Raw genomic sequence first — 21,937 nt, 5'->3', positions numbered from 1 at the left:
CATAATCATACGATTTTCACATAATCACATAACCACTCATCCAGCCATTCAATCATCACCCTCATTCATTCATGTGTTCATTCAACAAACATACATTGTGCACTCGGTCAGGTTCTGTGTCAGGTATTTTATATTTATTATTATTATTATTTTTAAAGATTTTATTTATCCATTTAATTGACAGAGAGAGAGAGAGAGAGACAGCGAGAGAGGGAACACAAGCAGGGGGAGTGGGAGAGGGAGAAGCAGGCTTCCTGCCGAGCAGAGAGCCTGATGCGGGGCTCAATCCCAGGACCCTGGGATCATGACCCGAGCCGAAGGCAGTTGCCCAACCAACTGAGCCACCCAGGCGTCCCTACATTTATTATTTTATTTAGTTTTCAAAATAATTATATAAAATGGGAATTATTATCTATTTTAGAGTCAGTCTCACTTTAAAGCCCATGTGCTTTAAGTAAGCTTTACAGTGAATAGTAACGAAACCCACTTCCTGTGCCCAGCCACCAGACAAGAATCATTGTCCAAGGAGAAGAGAGATTCTGATGTTGCTGCTGCTCCAAGTTCTCAAATAGCAAACTATATTTCCAGATGTCTTGCAGCGACTTTCTCTCAAATGGCACTTCACAGTCCTCAAATACGGAAAGAGTTAATGGTACCAGCAGCCACCTGGAAGGAGCAAGGGGCACAATTTTGATCTAAACAACTCCCTTCTTCAGCCAATCTCTGAGCCATAAGAGAAGACACTCGAAATACCCTAGTGACACATATTTAATAGACTGATAAAGTAAAAGGAACTATGCAGAGTATAGGTAGAAATAGGAGAACTTGATAAAAATGGAAATTGACAGGGGCTTTAAATTGGCACCAGTATGCTCCAGTATATGGAAACCAACAGTAAAAAAGCAGGCACAGCTTCACACACTGGATTCTCTTTGGAGTAAATTCTCCTGTGTTTTGTCATTTCAATTAGAAAGGGCATTTTAAAGTGGCCTGTCGGAATCTGGCCTAGAGAGAAAGAAAAAACATTTTCCTTCAAATACAACTAGCCTATTGGTGGATAATGAAGTAAGGAAGGGAGGGAAAATGCTATTCTATAAAAACAGATTCAATAGGCACTACTGAAAGCTTTCAAGCCCGACCCTTATATTTACCCCACTTGCTGTAGGCCCACATAGTATCTGAGAACCCCAGACCCCTCGCCCTGGTTAACTCAGATTCTGTTCTTGTGCACCACACGCTACTGGGGGCGGGGTGGGAGTGGGGGGGTGGCAGTTGGAGATGTTGGAGGAAACAAGCAGGGTGGGTGAGGGCATCTTTACAGAAATGTCATTATTTACTTGACTGATGCTTCCTAACGCTACGCCCCAAGCCTGGCTCAGTTCTCCAGGGACATCCTGGGTTTTGTTACCTTCTCAAAACAATGCTGATGACCGTTCCTCTGCCTACCGAGCGAGGCATGCCATAAAGCTGGACAAGTTCAGCTGTGAAGCTATGAGAAGGTAGAACGGAGACAGGGGTAATTAAGCAGCATGACTTAGTGCTTGTTCAGCACAGGGAAGAAAATATGTCAGTAACAAGTCATTACAGACTGGTTGGGGGGGGGGTGCAGAGAAAGCTTAAAAATAATTTGAAAGAGATCACAAATACTTTTACTTCTCATAAACCTCCAATGTCAACAAAATGATCCAGGAAATATAGCTGTGGTTTCATGGAAGGAAAGAACTGAAGTCCTTGTTTTTTAGCATAGAAGGTACTTGTTTAGCTATACCCCTAATATTTGACACCAAGAAAATTGGCTGTAGGGATAGGAGATGAGAAGGAATAGGGGAAGAGCTACCACTCCCACTCCTCGCATTTTGGGTTAATTTCCAAGTCAGCCTCCTTGCTTCTCCTGCGATATTCTTTCTTTTCCTATTAACCCCTCTTGTTTGTCATAATCCTACTCATCTTTTGAGTCTCAAGTCAAAAATCACTTTCTCCTTAAAGCCTTATCTGACCCCTGCCTCTTTTGTGCTCCCACCATGTCTCTTCTACTCCTGTATACTCTATGGAATGTCTTTTTTTCATGTCTTTATCTCCCAGCAGATTCCAAGCTCCTTAAGGGAAGGACTGAGTCTTATTTATGTTCCAGGGACCTAACATCATGCCTGACATTTAATAGATGCTCTCCTAACACTGACCTCTAAAACTCCTTTATTTCCCTTCTTGTCGCTATCATTTTGGAATCATTATTATTTCTGCCCACACCCTTTTCTTCGTATACCTTTTCCTCACACCCTGTCCAAAAGGAGCCCCAGAGATGGAAGTCAACCTTCTCTGTTTTGGTCTTCTTGAACCTATAAAGCATGTGGGTTCATAAGTCATGCACTGATTTTCTTGCAAGGAAACACCAGATAACACAATGTTAGCAGAAGAAAGAACTGTAAACATCATCTAATCCAATCCCTTTGCTTTACAGATGAGGGAAACTCAAACCTATTGCAGGAAGATGATTTGCATAAGAATACCAACTGGCAAGCAGTAGATAGAAGGAAATCTAGAACCCAGATTCACTACTTGCCCCCTCTGTGTTCACATGGACTCTTTTCTCCTTGTGCTCTGTTCTCTTAGGGAACTCAGTGCAAATAGAATATGTACATTTTATCAGAGCTCTTGATCTGGACTACATAAAAGGATTGTTTTCCCACCATTCCCCTAGAATTAAAAGAGAAATGTATCCTATATGTACTTGAATAGTAATCACTGGGCACCCAAGAATAATTTATGTTGTAGAATTTTATTTTAATATTTATTTTAAAATGTACAAATTTAAAATGCAACTACAGTAATTAGCTTAAGGTAATTATAATCATGTTAAGGTGTTTTCAGATTTTTAAAAATGAAAGTTTATGCAAATACACATAAAGGGCCAAAATCTGTCTCAGGTGAGAGCGGACCTATTTCACCCCCTTTAAGACTTCAGCTATTTGCCTTTCTACAACAACCAAAGGAAAAATAGGACAAGCATTGACTGTAAGCCATTGGAAAGCCAGGACCTGTTCAATTCATTTCACTATCCCCTGCAGCCTGCTCAAGAATGTCAAGTAAAGAAAAATGAATTGAAAAAAGAGTTTTCCTGGCTAGAGATCCTCTTGCCTATTTTCTCAAGCACTGAGTAGCTCCTCTGACATAACCCATTGTGCTATGGGGTGGGGAGGCAAGGGGAGAATATGCTGGGTGTGGAGGAGAGGAGAAGCTGTAAAAAAAAGAAAAAAGAAAAGGCGAGAGGCTCAGGTCAATGGTCCTACCATTCTATGAAGAGAACTTTTTTAAAAAAATTCTGAATCCATCAGGTTGAGCGCCCAGGCAGTCATCTGCTACAACAACAAAACAAAACAAAACAAAACAAAACACACCAGAATTCCCTCTTGGATTACACCAATTATACTGGAATGAGTTCAGAAGAGCTTTTCCTCATGGAACATAGTTGCACAGTGCAAATAACTAAGTATAAGCAAAGTGACCCCCAATAATTTTAACAAGAAACCTCGGTCTCTCCTTGCTTTTTCCAAGTATCTTTCTTTCAGGGTGCCAAATAAAGTGTGTAAATACATAATGCTTTATTTACAGAAATAAAGTTCAGTCATTGAAACAATTAGTACTTTGGTTTTTGAAGCAAGTTATTCAAAGAGGTGATAATGAGGGCAGTTGGAAATCGACATTATGGGAATGAATCTGACTGTTTTCCTTCTGTTTCCAAGAGCTGGGCAGGCACTGCTGAAGAGACCCAGCTCTCTGAATGTGCTCCAAGTGGTACAGCTTGCATTCGTAACGCTCCTTTAACTCTCTAGTCACAAAGCTGTAGCTCATCAGGGAAACTTAAACAAGTGCATCTTGACTCTACCAATAGGAAATAAAAACTCTTAGAGGAGTCCAGAAGTTGGATTTGAAATCTAAGCATTATTTCCCATGGTCTTTAAGTCACAGGGAAGTTTCAGTGGGTATATATATATTTGAGTACATGGGCTGAGTTCAGTAAAGTACTTTTTAAGTAAATGAGTATATATTAGGTTCCTAATATTTAAAAGCATTGTTCCTTTGTAACCAAAAGGTGAATTTTGGTTCAGATTCATTCAAAAAGTATTTATTGAGTGGTTACTAATGGCCAGGCACTATTTGGGAAAACAGAAGTGAGCAGTGATTTTGGGGCAGGGAGAGGGGAGGAGGAGACAGAGAAGACAATAAATAAGCACGTAGGTACGCGTAACTTTGATGCTAATATGTGCCATGGAATATAAAGTGACCGGGTATATGAATATGGGGGAGGGGGAATTTTTAAATACTGAGGAGGTCAGGAAAACTAAAATAAGGGGCATTTGAGTAGAGACCTGAAAGAAGCAAGGGAGTAAGCCATGTCACTACCAGGGGACAGCATCCCAGGCAGAGGCAAAGGATAGGTGAATGTCCCGAGGTGAAGAGATGCTGGTGCTTGGAATGTGTGTGGAACAGCAAGGAGGCCAGTGTGGCTGGAGCAGAGTGAGGTGGGCAAAGGGTGATGGGTCAGATGTCAAAAAGAGGGCAAGGGAGCCAGATCATGTAGACCTCAAATACTATCAAACAGACTTCGGATTCCATTCCGAGTTTCCGGGTTTCTAGGAAACACCATTACAACAACATGGCAGACCTGGGAATCCCTCAGCAATACCCACAGAAAAATCTGGAGATATGCCAGGACTGCCTTGCCTTGGCCCATGATGACTGCCAAGAAACCAGATGCTGTTGCTTGAAAAATATTCTACAACTGCTCAGCTTCTATGCCCTTCGATTTCCATCCATAATGAAGCCTCCAAAACAACAGAATGAAGACAAATATGAGTGAGTATTCAATGAAGAAAAAAGTAAGTTTTTATTTAAATTGTTAAAAATATATATTTGGGAAAACAAAATTGCATGAAAGAAAAGTATAATATTTTCTATATGCTATTTTTCTTCACTTTAATCAAAGGACAGAACAAATGTTGCTGGTTGGAAATAAACATGTTTATTATATGAAAATGTTTTCAGTGTTTTTAAACTGAACTTGGTTTTTAACTTCTCAGGAGACTATGGAAGACTGAACACAAGAGTCATGCTAATGAACAAAATTCATGCCTATGATGAAATGCACAGATTTATTAAACAGAAATTTCATATCAATAATAGTAACATGAAATGTACATTTGCAGTAAATATTCAGGGAGGTAAGGATGTATTTTGAATTCACTTTTAAGTGATCAAGTAAACTCGACAAGAAATAATACAAAATGTCCTCTTCTTACTTTCCTCTTTTATTTTCTTCTGTATTTTTTAAATTCAAATTAATGTTTTACCCTGTTTCAGAGCCACCTCCACTAACTGTCATTTTTTGAACTGCAAATTATTAATATTGCCAATTGGAGAAGTTCAGCATATTTTACAGTATGTAAATATGCCATCTGTATCCTACAGTAATACCCATGGCTTACTCCCTAATTAGCAGAAAGGAATGATACCTTATCCATAGCAGCCATGGTAAAAATCATTCAAATAGTGTGTAATAAGCACACAACACACTTTATTGTCACTAGATGTGATACTAATACATACACCAACAATCCACCTTTAAAAATCCTTGTAACAGATGAAGCAAGTAATGGTTAATATAAGTGCTAAGAAGACCCTTAGAAAAATAAGGTTTATAAGTTGCTGTGAGAGGCAGGACAGCACAGTGATTAAGAGTATCGAAAACTAATGATGTAATGTATGGTGATTAACATAACATAATAAAATTAAATTAAAAAAAAGAGTGCACACTCTTTTGTCAGAACTAGGTAATCTAAGGCAAGGTTATTTAATCTCTCTGGGCCTTAAATTTCCACATCTTTAAAATGGGAAAAATAATAGTACCTGCTCCAAAAGACTGTTGTATGGAGTAAATGAGTTAATGCGCAAAACATACTTAGAAGAAGGGCACACTATAGAGACTTATTCCTATCAGTATATTCTCTTGAAGAGATATCACTCCAAAGATCTTACTCAGAAAAACATCTGGCATTTTTATTCAATTTAGCAAAAATGTATTAGGGATACAAAGATGAAGAAGATATGCGGTCTCTCCCAGGAGCTCACAGCAAGGAGCGGAAGGAGAAAGGGAGAGAGCTACAATATGATAAACAGTAGCATAGAAGCATTTACAAATTACTCCTGAAACACCACCAATGGGAACAAACGGGCATTTGTCCCCAGCGTTATTGAGACACTGGCAAAAAATATCATGTCAGGTTTAGGTGTACAATGTGATGATATGATATATGTACATAATGCGAAATGATTACCACAATAATGTGAGTTAACACACCCACCACGGTTAGTTTTGACTGCGAACAGTTAGGGAAGCTTTGCTTACGTGGAAGCTCTGGAAAGAGATCCTATGTTAACTAAAATGTATAAGTAATCCTATAAAATTATTTAACCAAAAAAAAAAAAAAAAAAAAAAACCAACAATCCTGAGAAGAATGAATACCATGCCCTAGAACGTGCAGTGTTTAGACTTAACAGAGTTCCTATTCTGCTTTTATTAACGTCCCCCCTCCCAGTCCATTCCTTCAGGCTAGCACCCAAAGACTGCTTCACAGAACTAAGATGGTGACACCAAAGGCCAACGTGGTTGTGAGAAGACTGAAGATTTATAAAATGTGGCACTTTTCTAGTAAAGGCTATTCATTTAGGGAACAGGAACTTTGTTTTGTTTTGTTTTTTGTTTTGTATTGTTTTTTGGTTTGTTTGTTTGTTTGTCCATTGTTGGACAGAGAAAATCTTTAAGCATTCAAGGTCTTAATTTAGGAGGGATATTTCAGAATCTCAATACCTCGTGTAAGCCTATCATAACACCTCTGGAAAACTCTCATTACGTGATGTAAAATCGCAGCTTTAATTTGTTAAGAGGGCATGATTCCGAGTGGACCGTGAAATATTTATGTCGCTATGCAGCTCTTTGAAGGAATAATCTTATGTTTTTGTGCCTGTCGTGGGTCAGAGGTTCAAATCAGCACTTCTTTCTGTCACTCCTTATATGTTTTACTGTAATTTACAGCTCAGCAAGAGGACTCATAAAACAAAAGTGTCTATTTTATTTCAGCAACTAATTCTAGTTAATCAAAGATTTCCAGCCAAACAACCCAGCATGAAACTCTGCATGGAAAATATGAGGAGAACAAAGCATTTTGTCAAATAACACATCTCATGATGTAAACACATATGTCTCTTAGAGGGAATTTTATCGTTTCCACATTATCGGCGTACAAAAGGAGCATTCTTGTCGCAGACCTGGTGCGACTGTGGAGGCATCGTCATTGGAAACAAGAGCCTGATTAGGTTCCCACACAGATATGAATAGACTTTCCTTTTTTAGTGAAATCGCTGCTTTTATTCCTTTTTAAAACAGACTGGTAATTGTCACCCTAAAAACACTGAATTGTACTAGGGCAACATTTGTTTCTGCTCTTTTTTCCCATCTTTTTAGAATCAGCCAATAACATTACTATCCCTTCTGGTTGGTCCTCTTCTGGAAAGTCTGAGTTAATCCACAGCTGTGTGAATGTGAAAAAGGGACACAGCAGGCAAAGTCTGTTGGGTCTCTTGTCTGCTAATAAAGTGCAGAGTCTGCAGGACAGATGTTAAGAGGATCTGTTAAATAAGTCAGTGGCAGAGATCCTGACCTCTGCCAAGGAACATTTTATTATTCCAGAAAGGGGCATAATTGCACAATTAGAAGAATCATAGCTTTTCTTTATAGATTTTTACTCCTTGCTTCATCATTTGCTTGAAATATAGTATCAGGGACCATTCACTGAGAAGCAATGTGCTTAATATGATTGGGTTTAGCACAAACTTCAGATTACAAGATCTCCCCAAGTCCCAGGGAAATGGTTGGACCTTGGCTTTGCTTCAATCTTAAACAGTTTTGTTTATTCTGCATGTATCATTACACTATTTGTACAGTTTCACTTGCCACAGGGTACCATTGTACTAAAGGGACTATGAATCTTACCAAACATAGTTCCCTAACTATTAAATCTAGTGTAATGGGAAATGTAAACTAGAGATCAAATTAATAGAGGAGTATCACATCATAAAGTTGTTCGCTATACCTTATACCACTTTACCGTTTGCGGTATGAATAAAATCATGTCTGCCACATGCATTGCAAATTCCCAAGTGTGGTGTGAAAGGCACTTTGTGATCTGACCCCTCGCTTACCTTTCCAATCTCACCAACTATTGGTCTGGTACACTCGGCCTTTGCCAGACTATTTGTCGTTTCCTGAATGCGCCATGCTGTCCATTGCTTCTACACCTACAGGCAGGCTGAGCTCTTTGTCTGGAGTGCTTTTTCTCTTCTCTGTTATCTCTGCCACGCTGTATCCTTGCCCCATAAACCTAGTGAGCTTCCACTCTCCTTTCAAGGTTCCATTTTAACACCATCTCATCCATGAAGATCGCCCATATTTCCCCAGGCGGAGCTTAACACCTCTTCCTCCCGCAGGGTTTTCATTCTGGATGCATACCTATTCTAACAATTATCACATGGTCTACTAGACTGTGGGCCCTCTGAGGGCGGAGATCCAAGGTCTGATCTTAGTATCTTGCTAGTAGAAAGCGAGCTTACTACACACAGTAGGTACTTAATAAACATTTGGGGAATCGATGTAGGAGTGAATTAATTAAAAAAAAAATCCTTTTTTTTCCATGTTAATATAAGCTTGTATTCTGGTCTTGTCGCTACTACCAGCACTGTTACAGGGTCTTACACTTGTTTTTTTAAAGGATAATCTTCATTAGGTTGGTACATTCAATTGCAAAAAATCTCTCTCTACAAAAACTCATCCCCACCCACCTGCACCCAGAACAGGTACAGGCATGAGCTATACTGTCCTCTTGGCCATGTTTAAATTTGGTTCAGTTCTTTTCTTATAAATGTATTTAAAAGAAGCAATCAAATTTAGCTCTTCACAGCGTTGCCTCACAATTCCGCATATCCTAACCCAGGCCACTTACAAGCTGTGTGGCTTTGGTCAAGTTAATCCACCCTTCTGGGCCTCAGTCTCTTCAACTGTAAAACCAAAAACTTCACATAATACTTGACAGTGTGTAAAGCACTTTTCATAAGGATTTTCTTATTTATTCTTCACAACTGCCCTTTGGGGTGAGTATTAGTCCTAATCCCATTTAATGGAATCTGCACGCATAGGAAGATTAATTTGCCCATGCTCATGGAACTGGTGGTAGAGTTCAGATTTGGCCCTCAAGGCCTCTGAGGGCCTTTCCAGCTCTGGAAATCTGTGCAATTTACAATTTCATTGCCTATTTGTGAAGGCTTTTCTTTCAATATGGTGGCATTTTTTTCTTGATTAGTAGAAAGTCCAGTTTAAAGTACCTTATTCACTGCCTGGCCATCACTTCTTTCTGAAGAACACTGCACTGGGCCTTATGCTTTTTGAATTCAGGAGCAGTCATTGGGCATAGGTATTAGGACAAAAAAGATTTCAAAAAGCCTATATACAACCAGCTTGGTCACCAATAAGTGAGTATATTTATATACATATTTACCAAATGATTTGCCACATGTTATCTGTTCTTATCACTTTGACGTTTTGCTCATTTAGTTGAGTTCCTCCCTAGGCTATTATCATAAGAGGTCAATAGCTTGCTTAGCCTGAGTACCTAAAGCATGTACTATATGTTTTTAAAATATTTTTTTAATGAATACATGAATAAGAGAGATACTAGTATAAAGGTGTGGAGAGAAATGATGTTTATTGAGTATTTACCATGTGGCAGATATTGTGCTAGGCCACTGGATTGTGTTACTTCATTTAATCCTTGCAATATGGGAGGTGTCATCATCTCCATTTCTCAGATAAGGAGACTGAGGTGCAGGGAAAGTTAGCTCAAGGTCACATAGCTCTTTTTTGTTGGTTGGTTGGTTTGTTTTTGGTCACATAGCTCTGTTAACTGAAGAGGTCTTGAGGAACCAAGAAGCGCTGCTTTCTTGAAACCTCCAAGCCATTCACTATTGTACAGACAGAAAACATGTCAGAGAGCAAGCTAGCTGCTGAGTAAAGAGGAAGCATGTTGCTGCAATACATGGTGGCAAATCATCACCTAATGATATACAGTCATTTCCCTGTTTCATAGTGAAGTATATCTGAGTTTGGTGATAGTGTTTCATAATCAGGAGATGTGGCAGAGGTGGATCTAAAATCAGGAATGGTACGGTTGGATATAGATGAATTATGTCTGACTATTTTGCTCTGGGACTAAAAAATGTCTCTTTATTAAAATGACTAAGAAATGCCTCATTATTAAAATGACTGATAAATGGATGGGGAAATGAAGGACTTCCACCCCAGTTAGTCACATCCAGACCTCTATTATTTCAACAAAGCTTCTCACTCTCTCCTGGTTGTATTCCATCGAAGCCAATGATTTACCTGTGCATTATCCAGAGACTGCCCCTTGGGTCCTGAGCAAACACTTGCTTGGACGTGAAGAAAATGTTCTGAGCAGATAAACAGCCATGCTGCAGAGAGGGGTGTCTTTTTGTACGGGGGCTAAGGAACTCTTAAACTCCGGAGGGCAATCCCAGTGTTGTGAGGACTACACGGGTCACAAGCTCCACTGCATTTACTGACAGTGAGTGTTTCTCCTGCTTTTTTTTTTTTTAATTTATTTGCTTTTTTCTTTTTAAGCAGAGCAAGTGATATTCCATTGAGAATGCGATGCTAAACCACTTTTCCTTCAGAGTTTTTAAACTGGGCCTCTGAGAAGGAGTTTGATACAATTCAATGACTGAAGTAATACCTTTGTCCATTTGAGCATTAAATGGCCCGTTGAAATACAGCTTAGTTAGAGGGAATTTCAGAAATAGTACTTTCTAATTTTTTTTTTTTAATTTCCCTCCCAGCTGACTAGAGCAGAGCTTGGAAAATGCAGCTCAATCACTTTCCACAGCCTCTCAGGTCAGCCTCTCACCAGTGTTAATTAAATATACCCCCCTTAGAATATGAGGTTAAGTGAGAGCAACATTGCGTTCTTCTCCAATATACTACCGTGAACACAACCAGCCATGACGTGTTTATAAGAAGGTTTCCTTGAACGCAGAGGTCTCACTAAGGAAAAATTATAAGAGGAAAAGCTACATAAATGCATCAACTGTTCATCACAAAACATATTGTAACCTACACATTTCTATATCTATTGTGCTGAAATAACGCATATCATAAAGGAAATTGGTGTAACAGATGGTTTCAGTTCTGGGTAGCAAATGCAGACCAGTTTTCAGTGTGATAAAGTAAAACCGTAAAAGCCAGTGCATAACTCAGTCAATCTCTTACCTAAAAGTCTTCCTTCCTCTCAAGTGAGAGAACTCGCCCTGATAGCTACAAGGATTGGTGTATTTTCTCTTTTTGGCGGATGTTCTATCTTCTGTGGCACGACTTGGCCAAACTCTGAAACTGACAGTTGCTGAAATAATGGCTCTAAACTAGCCACTTTCAATTAGAAGTCTTTTGCAGCTATTGGGTTTACAGTTTTAAAAAGTTCCATACACTGTCCGGAGCTATTTGTAAATGAAATCACTTAAAATAGAGCTCTTTTAATACTCTATAATTAGTCTTGTCTCTCTGAACATGACTTTACTGTAAAGGCTCCTTCCTGACTCTCCTATTGTCCCAAGATTGCCGAGAAGAACGCAGCCAAGCGATAATTCAACATTATTGCTGCTTCAGTGCACTAATCGCTTAAAGAGCAGCAAAGACTCTGTGCTCTCTGCCCCGCAGCCCCCACAGCCTCCTGGCCCGAGGCAGGCATCCCGACCCAGCCATGTCCAGATGTCAAGAGGAATCCCCAGCTCCTGATGCAGCAGGCGCTCCATTCCAGTATGGTCAAACATCTGCTTCCTCTGCTGGCATGCAACCTGCTGAACATGCTCAGAGCGCAGCACAGGCTGGGGATGGGCAAGGACACACTCCCCAGCTACTCCCAGACACTCATTGAAACTTTGAAATTAGAAGACAGCCCCAGAAACCCTCCAAAGAATCGAGCTCTGGCACTCGGCAAAAACATTCTAAGCATTTTCCTCAAAAGAAAACTACAGAATGAGATAAGGCAGATTTCATGATAGTTCTTCTTATCCTTGTTAAATTCTATTAGGCTTGAAGTTTCTTCTGGACAGCTAACTGGAAATTTGGAAAATACATGAACTCTCTGGGATCCCAAGAATGTCATGTTGACTTTGAAATTTCCCCCTTTTTTAATGTAATTAAATTACTTCTAATTCACTTGAATACTATAAGAGGGGAGTAAGTTATGCACAAAAGCTTCTAAATGACTGTGCTTCCTACATATCAGTCAGCAGAGTTTAAGGCAAAGAATGCCAGTCAAGAAGTAAATTTCAAAATGCACTTAAACCATCTCTTATAGTCCTAATTTTGTTTAATAGATGAATAATCTGGTCCAAGTTACTTAATCCATCTGAGCCTCACTTTCTTCTTCTAAAATATGGGGATAATATTAAAGCACATTTATTATAAAGCTGAAATATAAATTGCTCATTAAACTGTAAAAAACTATACAATGTGTATTATATGTGTGTTGGTATGTGTATATCTGTATACATACAAATAATATCCATACTATTCTTATATCTGTTCTGTTTCATTTTGTTTCTAGAAAGAAATTCAGGTTTCCTTTGTAATATCCAATTCACACATCAAATACAGGTTTTCTGCCAAGAATGATTCCACTCATCCTATGGGATCTCCATAAACAGCATCCTATAAAAACTAATGAACAGTTCCCAGGTCCTCACCAAATTTCATATTTACTTCACTCTGAAAGATAGACTTCCATACTATTATAGTCAGAAATAATATTCCTTTACTGAAAGTCAGAGTAGATGGTGTGCTTAGCACAACTGAAAAGATGGGACTGAGGAGAATTGTGAGTGTTCTAGCCAGAAGTGACTGCTAGAATAAAATGTGCTATGGTGAGCACTGTGAATTGTGTAAGACTGATGAATCACAGACCTGAACCCCTGAAACAAATAATACATTATATGTTAATAAAAAAAATTCTTAGTTTTGAAGATCAAAGTGGAGCTGAGGATAAATAATCAAATAAGTCTCAGCTTTTAAAAACCTGCCCATCCATGTTCAGATGTACAGGCAGATTGATAGGTGGGATACTTCTGCTAAGATGAGTAAGATTTGCAATCCTAACTCTTTATCATACATTTCTTTCCCCATTTTCTTTCTCCCCTACTAGAATGTAAACTCCATGAAGGCAAGGACTTTGTTTTATTCACTGTTATTCTCCCAATATCTAAGACAGGTTTTCTCAACCTCAGCATGACTATGTTTTGGACAGGATCATTTTTGTTAGTCGGGGTTGGCGGCGGGGGGTGGCGGGAGGGGCGGGAGCTGTCCTTTGTAGGATATTCAGCAGCATCCCTAGAGGTTTTACCCACTAGATGCCAGTAGTATCTCCATCCCCACCCCCAAGTCATAACAATCAATAATGTCTCCAGACATGTCACCTGAACCCTAGGGGGCAACACCGCCTCTTACTGAGGACCGTTGGTCTAGAATAATACTTGGCACTGGATAAATATTTGTTGAATAATTGAATGATTAAATTTGTTACTTTTGAATTTTCATACAAACTTTTCCAAATTTCCTGAGCATGATAATTTATAAGCTCCCTTTAAAAAAAAAAACATTTTGATACAACTCTAAGATACACTAAGTGTTATATCATTGAAACCAGTCATATTCAAAGTTACCGTGTAATTTCAAGTAACAAGAGTTAAAAAAGAAAAGCTGTAATACTTCATTCTTACTTTAATTTCAATGGATAAGTGAATTAGAGTGAAAATTTGATAAATATCCCAAAAATGGGTTTTTCTAGATTAAAAACAGCTCTATTTCAAACTGCCTTTGCATGAGTACTGTATGTTTGCACTTTATAGGGTTGGAGATGGTCAACACATGTATACATTTTAAGCAATAAGATTTTTATACATAGCTATCATTTATTTATTTTTGTTTTAGTTCATACTGCTCAAGGTCAATAGCATTAGGGAAATCACTGATGAGTTACCAAGGATCATAGTCTAGATTAATTTATATATTATGACATCAAAGGTTGGTTACAGGTATTACAGCTGTGCTATAAGAGAAACACATAATAAGGAATGAACTCAATGCAGTTTCCTGGAAATTAAGAATTCTGATTTAAGTCCTTAAACCAAGAGGATGGAAGTCTTGGGAAACTGATTTGGCTCTACTTTGCCTCCATTTTTTTAGTGTGTAAAAAGGAAATGCAAATACTTAGCTAACACCACATTAAAACAATTATAAATATAAAGGAATTGGTATTTATAAAACTAAAAAACAAACAAACAAACAAACAAATTAATTCCTCTCAGTCTGACTCAAGATGACCCTACTGATGTCATCAATTATAAGGGAGGACTGAAAATGGAACATACAGTGATTTTTTTATCCACACAGCAACCAGTACAGAGTAGATGTTTTGGGCTCATTTATTTATATTTAGAAAAGAATCCATTATTAGTGCCATTTAGGCTTGGAAGATATGTAAGAGAATCCAGTTATTATCCTAATCCTAATAATTTAAAACAGTCAAAATAAAGCATGGATGGTTTTAAATCACTGCAGAGAGCTTGAACTGTTACAAATTCTCCCTGAATTTACAATTTAGATGGATTTTGTACAAACATGTATACCTGTAGCATATGAATTTTTCTACAAATAAAAGAGAAAGGAAAATTGGCAGAGTGGTATTAACTATGTGCTAGCTCTACTGATCAATTTTATTCTTCCACGGGATCATATCTATGAGGGGAATCCATCCAACCGAGCTTCTCAATCCCTTTTAATTAAAATGTCACTAAAAGGGGCGCCTGGGTGGCTCAGTTGGTTAAGCGACTGCCTTCGGCTCAGGTCATGATCCTGGAGTCCCTGGATCGAGTCCCGCATCGGGCTCCCTGCTCGGCAGGGGGTCTGCTTCTCCCTCTGACCCTAACCCCTCTCATGCTCTCTGTCTCTCATTCTCTCTCTCTCAAATAAATAAATAAAATCTTTAAAAAAAAAAAAAATGTCACTAAAAGTTTTGGATTGAAAAATTAATATTGTTAAAATGTCCATACCATCCAGTGATCTAGAGAGGCAATACAATGCCTATCAAAATCTTAATGGTGTTTTTTACAGAAATATAAAAAAAAAAAGACCCAATTCTAAAATTCATATGCAACTACAAAAGACCCTGAATAGCCACAGCAATCTTGAACAAGAACAAAGCTGGAAGTATCACAATTCTTAATTTCAAAATATATTACAAAGTTACAGTAATCAAAACACTATGATAGTGACATAAAACAGATATATAGAGCAATGGAACAGAATGCAGAAATCAGAAATAAACTCAAACATATATAGTCAAAGAATCATTGACAAAGGGAATGAGAATACCCAATAGGGAAAGGATAGTCTTTTCAATGAATGGCATTGGGAAAGCTGAATATCCACATGCAAAATAATTAAATTGGACCTTTATCTTAAGCCATACATAAGAATTAACCTAAAATGGACTAAAGACTTGAATGTAAGACCTGACACTTGGGAATATATCCAAAGGAACTGAAATCAAGATCTCAAAGAGGTATCTTCACTCCCATGTTCCTTGAAGCATTATTCACAATAGCCAAGATGTGGAAGAAAGCTAAATGCCCACTGACGGATGAATGGATAAAGAAAATAAATGGATAAAATGGAATATTATTCAGCCTTAAAAAAGGAGGAAACCCTGCCATTTGCAACAACATGGATGAACTTGTAGGACAGTATGCTAAGTTAAATATGCCAGACATGGAAAGACAAATACTGTGAAATATGACTTACGTGAGGAATTCAAAATAGTCAAACTCATAGGGGCAGAGAATAGAATGGGGTTGCCAGGAATTGGGGGAGGGGAAATGCGAGGTATTAGTCAAAGGGCACAGTTACAGTTAAGAAATTTATTATATAGCATAGAGCATGTGATTCCTAATTCTGTACTGTATACTTAAAAACTTACTAAGATGGTAGATGTTATGTTAAATGTTCTTATCACATAAAATAATAACAATAAGAAGAAGAAGAAGTGTGGGTGATGAATATGTTTATGGCATAGTTTGTGGTATGGTTTCATGGATGTATACTTATCTCCAAACTCATCCAATTGTATATAATAAACATGCGCGGCTTTTTGTATGTCAATCATACCTCAATAAGGTGATTTTTTTAAGAACACTTTTGTCCTGCTCAGTCTGTTCTGTTACCTGACATGTCAAAATATTTCATCATATCTTTTTCTGATTTAAATCTCCTAAATGTTGCATATCCTGACTTATTCTATGATTGGAAAGTGAAGTGAAACATTTTTGAAAACACAGGAATGTTTTGCTTTCAAACCATCCAATGTATCCTTAATCACACCATCTCTCTGATTTCCAAGGTAGCCCCTAATAACATATAAGCATACAGATATGTAATATGTGATACCAACCAAACAATATCTTGAAACTCCAGTTTGGTAAAAACAGGAATAAAAGTACCCGTCACTATTTTAGAAACCATTGCATCTTACACGCAGTCTGTTTAAATACAAGTATTCACACACTGGGAGCTCCCTGTTTATAGATTAATTAGTGAGGCTGGAGATAAATGAATATTGGTAGAAATCTTACATTAGGAAAGATAGAGGACTGCACTAGTTTTGCAATTCCAAGGTCCTGGGCTCCTAGTAAACCATCTCTGTGAGTACACCTGAACATCTCATCTATCACATAACTTAAATACAGTGATTAACAGGGCTTATATGTGAGAAGAGCCACATTCTCTCAACTTTTAGGTATTACCTTAAAACCTACTGAAAATCACATTTCTAAAAGAAAATCCAGTGTACCCAATGTTTTAATTTGTGGGTAGATATAACCTTATTCTGTTTCATTGAATACAAGTCTGATTTCCAAACACTAGGAAATGTTTTCATATTTTGCATCCTTCTTTTACCTGCCTATATTTCTTTAACCTCCATCAGGATTCACTTGGTACCTGCTGTTTTTCTTAAGAAGCATACCTAGAAATAAAAAGTTCTTTATATGAAATAGTGCCTCCCTAAACACAGGGCACCTGACCAAACATATCCAAGAAAAATGTTTTCAAAGCAACTTGGGTTCCAGATAGCCACCAAAGACGAAATTCATTAAGTCATTCATTTTACCACTATGCCGGGCAATACTGGGGATTCAACAGTAAACAAAAGAGACAAAATCCCTGAAAGCAGTGACTTACATTGTAGTAGATTAGAGCTGCCCCTCAGAAGCACTTCAGGCAGCAAAGGTAGAGGAGAATTGACTGCTTATTGGATGTTGGAAAGTTTTTTCCATTTTAATGAAGATTTTTTTTTCTTTTGGAAATCTAATACATGCCTCCTTACCCCACTTATTATGCACAACAACCCTGAAAATGATTATTATTCCCCATTTTACAATTAAAAAAAGGTAATCTGAGAACACTATAGGACAACACGGCAAGTAACAGTGGAAACTCTAATCCAAGATTCTGATTCCAAAGTGGAGTTCATTAGTCCACAGCTCATCTAATCTCAGTTGTAATGGTACTCCCAAGTTCCATCACACTCTTAAAGTCAAAAGGGGTGAGAGAAGGCTGTTTAAGGGAAAAGAAAGCATTTCTCCTCAAAGCACAGCCCCATGGTTGGCATCCTCAAAACAAGCTTTGAATCAGTGCATTCCTTTTTCTTCATTGGGTAGCTAGTAATAGGTCACTCTAATCAACTCTTTATTCAACTCGCTATTAGAAATGATAACCTCCCCAGCCTACCCAGCAAAACCTAACTCACCCTCTCATTCCTCTACAGCACTGAGGCATGTTTACAACTGCAAACAAGAAAACAGGGTATGAGCCAGAGAAGAGCATCTAAATATAATATCATAAAGATTCAGGCTGGAACTGAAATAGAATTAGAGCACTCTCGATGTTGATGGGTACTTCTTCACTTTCCATTTGTAGCATGAAAATTGACAATATCATTTAAATAAAATATGTGTTTGCATTTACTTCTGCAAAAATTTCAATTGTTCTCCTCCATCTTTGCAAACTTGGCAAGACTTTAATAGTTTCATTTAAGAGTAACTTATGATTGATAGGTTTTCCTAGTGTGTTAAGGCTCTAATTATACTCCTTTCCTCAAGTCTCCCCTAAAGTACACATAGTGGCCATCAAATAAAGGTGAAAAATCTACTTATATTGATATTTAAAAATTTTCATATTTAATCCCTTTCATTTTAGCTACTATCCATACTATCATTATAAGAACTTGTCTGTTAAAATATGTTCCAACTAAAGCTTGGTAGGCTTTGAATGCTTGATAAAAATCATTCTCTGAGGCTAATGAAGACAGAAACTCTGCCTGTAACAATATTAAGTTTGTTTTCTCTGGTGATTCAGAGAAGTGAGCAATCTGTCAGTAATACATTGAGTGAAATTACTTGTCTTGTAGGAATAACTGCTGACAGTCACTTTATCTCAGGGCTGACCCAAACATCTCCCTGCTGACAAACAAATTACTATGTCTAACTTTGAAAAGGTAACTAGCTTGTTTTTAATTTTGATTGGTCTTTCAGAATCTCCTGTACATATACTCAATCCCATGCCTCATTGTATTTAAAAAAAAAGAGAAAAAAGCCACAAAAAGTGTTTGGGGGGGGCAGGTTTGAATTAATGAGAAAGAAAGGAAAAAAAAAAGGAAGGAAAGAAAAACTCTGTCATTTGGCACTCAGAGAAAGAACTGCTATTGCTTCTTTCCAAGACTGCTATGCAGATAAAACTGGTCTACCCCACATTAAGTGTGTGTCTACCCCACATTAAGACTGGCAGCGCCGCCAGTGACTGACTGGGTGAGCGAACACATTACTGAGACAGTAGTGTAGGAATTAATTTTCTTCAATAAAGTGATTTTTAAGGCTCATATATTTCACAATCTAAACATATGTCACTGTTTCATAAACAAAATAAATGGATTAAAATAATACATTACCAATATGCTGACATGTGGAGATATTTTAATTAGAAATTCTTAAGCTGTGTGATATTTAACTGCTGTATTTGCTAAAGAGAAGCATGCATCATTTAATAAGAAAGCAGGAGACAGGTGTATCACTTCGCATGCTACGGTACCAGATTGTATTTAATATAAGGTACATCTAGGAAGCAACATTACTTCCAATTACAAACAAAATAAAGCAAAACAAAATTACTTTTAAGGGTCTATCATGTTGAAAGTCACCACATAAAATGAATTGATACATTGAAGCTACTTTTTCATTTAAAAAAAAGACAGAAGTTACTCAGAGCTTAGTTTCTGAGACAATATTTCTTCAGAAACAATTTAACATCTTAGCTACTGAAAGGCCATATTTATATGACTGCCTCATTATACTGGTCCCCCTTCCTTAACATTCTTTCTGATGTACTTGAAGGACCAATGCTAACATAGCTGAGGAAAGCAAATGGCAACTGTCCTGAAATTTATACGGGTAGAGAATTGGAATAAGTAGGAATATAATATATTGTTTACTATAGCAAGTGCCCTCTGTTCTCTAAAGGTCAAAAGCACTGTAATCTTAGAGTTACAGTTTCTGATTGTTCCCAGGGTTAAATACATTATCAAAATTAATGGTTCAAGCCCCTCAACCTTCAGATATATGAGTATTCATGCCTCCATCTGCTGAACTGTTCAACTAAAAATAGCGTTCTTCAGCCTTCTCTCTCTTAATATTGTGCCCCTGAGGCAGAGAAAACCATGCCTTAGATCAGCACAGAGTACCAAGGCTTTCCTGTATCTTGCTTATTTTAAAGAAAGAAAGAACTGGAAGATGCTAATGTAAGAAGGGTCCTTGCACTTTAACTACCTTTTTTTTTTCCTACTTGATAACAAAATTTCGGGCTTTCAGGGTAGAACTATAAATGCTGTTAAGATTTATCCAGGCTCATTAATGTTAGAAGTCACAACCTTTGAAGAACAAATGAACTGTAACATCAGGTAAGAAGGACTAGTTCTGAGCAATGCAGCCAGGTGTATATGAAGGTGGTGAGGCAGGGTGAGGGTGGCATGTACATGTTGTGGGCTTTTCTTCCTGAGAATCTCTGTTTAGAAATAAAACCAGTTAACATAATTGTAATGCTTCCTTAGTATCAACAATCTATCACGATCATGATTGTTAACAGAGCTGTGACATTTTAGCTTGTCAAAGGAAGGAAGAATTAGAAAAGAGAGCAGACTTTAAAATCAATAAAGCAAGATATTATTAAATTTTCTCTCTACTTTTGCTTACGATTTCAAATGTGAGTGTCTGTAGTAGGTCAGACGTGTATGTCTACTGTGCTTTCATGGACGTCCCCATAAACATGGGATGCTCATACCAGGAAAGTTTGGGAAACCTCCCTTTCAAATAAGGTCAATCTTTTCTAACCAGTGTACCATATAAGCAAACAGAGCAAAGGTTTCTTGACAGGCAGAAAAAAAAAAAAGGTGCAAAAAATGAAAGCAAGAAAACAGAGCGAGAATTAACAAAACCCAGGAAACTTTCAAATAGGCCCAAACTTAAACTGCAAAATCTAAGGGTTCCCTCACTAACTGGTTCTCTATTTATCCTAATGCGAGTGATAGACGTGTGGCATATGCTGTGCTTCTAGATCAGCACCGCTACAGAACTACACGGATCTGGCACTCCCCGAGATGACATCATAGTTTCCAGAAACCCAAAAGAAGCCAGATTTGGCAGCATCAGGGATCCATGCTGGTGGCAGGGAGAGAAGTCAACCTAAGTGAAAAAATTAGTCAAAGAGGCGACTGGGTAAAAAACTGCTGATGGAGAAAGGTGGATGGGATAGATCTCAACACCTCAAGAGAAAATAAAAGAGAGGAAGTCTTGAGTCTGAGCCAAGACCACCTGCTTTCACATTTGTCCAAGCACTTAAACATTTAACAAACTATCTGTCCTGAGCCGAGAAGCTTGCTAACTGGCATCACAAAGGAAGTCTTGTTCCCCATATGCAGTTATTTCTACATTTTAGCAAGCCCAGGTATGGCAGATCTTCAGAATGTCCAGAAATATGGTATCTTCTCTGCAGCCAAAAGAAAGCCTTATGAAAGAAATCCCTTCTTGCTGTCTAGAAGATAGCAGATACTCTGACAGTATATGCCTGGTCATGTCTGGGTGGGAAGCCCCCGTATAACTTATATCAAAGTGACAGGGGAAGAGGGAGGCAGGCAGCAAGCTCTGGAACTCTTCCTTAGGCTACTTCGAAGGTGGCTTTTGATCTTGTCCTCTTTTTTCTTCTTACGTGTGAGCTTTCTCTATTATTTTTCAAAAATACAGGTTTAAAAGCAGCAGAGAAGATAAATTAAAGGCATACTCTATTGATTATACAGTATTTGATATGTATAGACTGCCAGAGCCAATAGGATCTGAATATATAGCTTTGCTTGATGTAATTCTTTTCTTTTCTTTTCTTTTTTTTTGAGTTGAGTTTCCCATCGTAGGTTAGAACATAACATTTAGTATTAGATCTAACCCAGAAAGTTAAAGTGTGTTTCAGTCTGAGGTAGCCTGTCTCCATTTATTTATTTTTTATTTTATTTTTATTTTATTTATTTATTTATTTATTTATTTATTTATTTATTTATTTTGGTGATTCAACAGATAGCTGGCAGCCCTTCAGTAGCTAATAATCCTGGAGAGGGACTCCAGTGATATGAGAAAGAAATCAAACATGAAATTACAGAGACGAGTT

The 21,937-nt window shown here is 37.8% G+C and overlaps 1 protein-coding gene across 10 annotated transcripts in view; it reads right to left on the bottom strand.

The window, feature by feature from the left end:
• SOX6 (SRY-box transcription factor 6) overlaps positions 1 to 21,937 on the bottom strand; it is a 595,827-nt gene that overhangs the window by 92,898 nt on the left and 480,992 nt on the right. The window lies entirely within an intron of this gene.

The sequence above is a fragment of the Phoca vitulina genome, unplaced genomic scaffold (assembly GCF_004348235.1).
Source record: "Phoca vitulina isolate PV1807 unplaced genomic scaffold, GSC_HSeal_1.0 scaffold36, whole genome shotgun sequence".
NCBI lineage: Eukaryota > Metazoa > Chordata > Mammalia > Carnivora > Phocidae > Phoca > Phoca vitulina.
Note: the sequence above shows the minus strand (reverse complement) of the source record. Positions and strands in the feature narration are given on the sequence as shown.